The sequence below is a fragment of the Taudactylus pleione genome, unplaced genomic scaffold (genome assembly GCF_031769625.1).
Source record: "Taudactylus pleione unplaced genomic scaffold, aTauple2 ptg000016l, whole genome shotgun sequence".
In the NCBI taxonomy this organism is placed as follows: Eukaryota; Metazoa; Chordata; class Amphibia; order Anura; family Myobatrachidae; genus Taudactylus; species Taudactylus pleione.
The window spans coordinates 40,501,286-40,503,485 of NW_028284418.1; positions in this window are offsets into that span (position 1 = coordinate 40,501,286).

The following is a 2,200-nucleotide window of genomic DNA, read 5'->3' on the forward strand; positions in this document are numbered from 1 at the left end:
TATGAGTATGGGTGATCTGTACGAGTATGGGTAGAGATGCGTACAACTCTGCATATGGGTAAATATGCACATTTACTGCCATTCACACAATGTGAGAGCAATTATGGCCAACTTGAGTTCAACTCCACATCAGCCCCCCACAGCCTTCAACAGAGCCACTGCTATGGCATACTGATAGAAGGAATTAAAGCTCTGGATCTTATGACCCTTGTTGCTGTTGTTTTGTTCTTCTAGAATCCTTGAGCCTGGAGCCACTAACTGTGTAGCAATGTTCTCCTTGAGGCAGCACAGTGCGTTGTTCAGTAGTTAATGGTGACCTGTGAATTGTGACTGGAATGGTGAACCTGGATTAAATTTTGATGATCCACAGGAACAGTGTTGCAGGTCCCATTCTGTTTTGCAATGAAGTTGCCCAAAAAATAAAGGATACAGCTGGCTTTGAGGGCAGACAGTATGCACCTTGATAGATCATTGTGGAATAAAAAGTGTTTTGCACAATCACTGTTCAGTTCATTGAATATGTTTTCATTACAGATTATTTTATTTTTTTATGAAATAGAAATGGTTCCTGCTGAAGACATCTATAGTGGCTAGGACCTGCACAGGATCCATGAGCACAATCACTCTGATTCTTATATTATTTCTCCTGTTGTCTGCATGGTCAAGTTGTAATTGAAATAATTATGATGAATGGGTAGACATGTTTAGATAAGTACTTGAGGGAGGTCAATTTAATTTGGAAGTGTATGTAAGACTTTATAGTTAGACTAGAGCAGAGGTTCCCAAACGTGGTCCTCAAGGCTCCCCAACAGTTCAGGTTTTAGAGATATCCATGGATGAGCACAGGTGGTTAAATCAAACTGACTGAGGTACTAATTAAGTCACCTGTGCTCAACCATGGATATCTCCAAAACCTAGACTGTTGGGGAGCCTTGAGTACCACGTTTGCAAACCTCTGGATTAGAGTATAGGTCCTCCTCAGTCAAGGATTTGGAAAGATTGCGCCGTGTTTTGTACTAAAGTGGAAAGGCTAGAGTTTCCCATTTTACAATGGAAATAATAAATTGGCAGGGATGGAGTAGGCACATTTAGAGAAGAATTCCCATCTTACGGGTTGGAGCGCATCCTTCTCATCCCTGCAATCGGCAAACTTGGTCCAATGTAATAAAATGTTCAAACACACACGACATATGTAATAAAAACAACAATGTCACTTCACACTCATAATATATTTATTAAGTACATGATGCTAAACATGACATTTATTACATAAATTAGGCTACAAATTACAATATTGTGGGGAATTTTTTTTTAATTAATGAAGGGGATGATTATAAACTGTAAGTCGGTTGGAATTAGTAGTAATGTTTTACTATTTATCAACATTTATTTATATAGCGCCAGCATATTCCCCTGTACTGTATAGTTGGTGTGAGGATAGAGTTAACAGTGATTTTTACATGTGACAACAGCAGCTTTGCTAAGGCGGCCTTGGGAGGAAGATGGGAGTCGCTGAACACTGCAGCTGCTAATTTATCACATTGCTGACCAAGCTATTTTATGTAGCACAATAGATGCGTGTGCTAACAGCCTGAGAACTGGTCAAGACTGGATTATTAAGTGAGAGGAAGGGGCTATAATACTAGACCATGTTCTTCTATCTGTAGAATCAACTGGAACGAGAAGGAATTGTATCCAGCTACATACAATTATCCCGTGGAAAGCCGTGCAGGCTTTAAGAAGCAACCGTAAGAGCAGACTGGAAATGTACTGATCAACTCTGTACAGATATGTACTCGTACATCTTTACTGCAGTCACGCCAAACAGCACCTCTCACCGCATCAGGTCCTGTGTAACTCTGCTAGCGATGGGTGTCTTTTTAGTTCGAAATGCATCCCATGTCGCAAAGCGACTAGGACGCTCTAGGAGACTGCACTGATTAATATGATAGATGACAATTGTATATCTGTGTGTGACTGAGTTTCTGAATCTATATACGAAGTGCTACGATCAGTGGCGTAACTAGGGTATTTGGAACCCAGGGCAAATTTGAAAAGGGAGCCCCCCCCCCCCCAACATCCCGAGATGTGCGCGCACCGAAGGAGCGCGGGAAAAATGGGCATGGTCACTTAAAAATGGGGTGTGTCAACATGACACACCCCTTTATTTTCACCCTGAACATTCCTATCCATATGCACC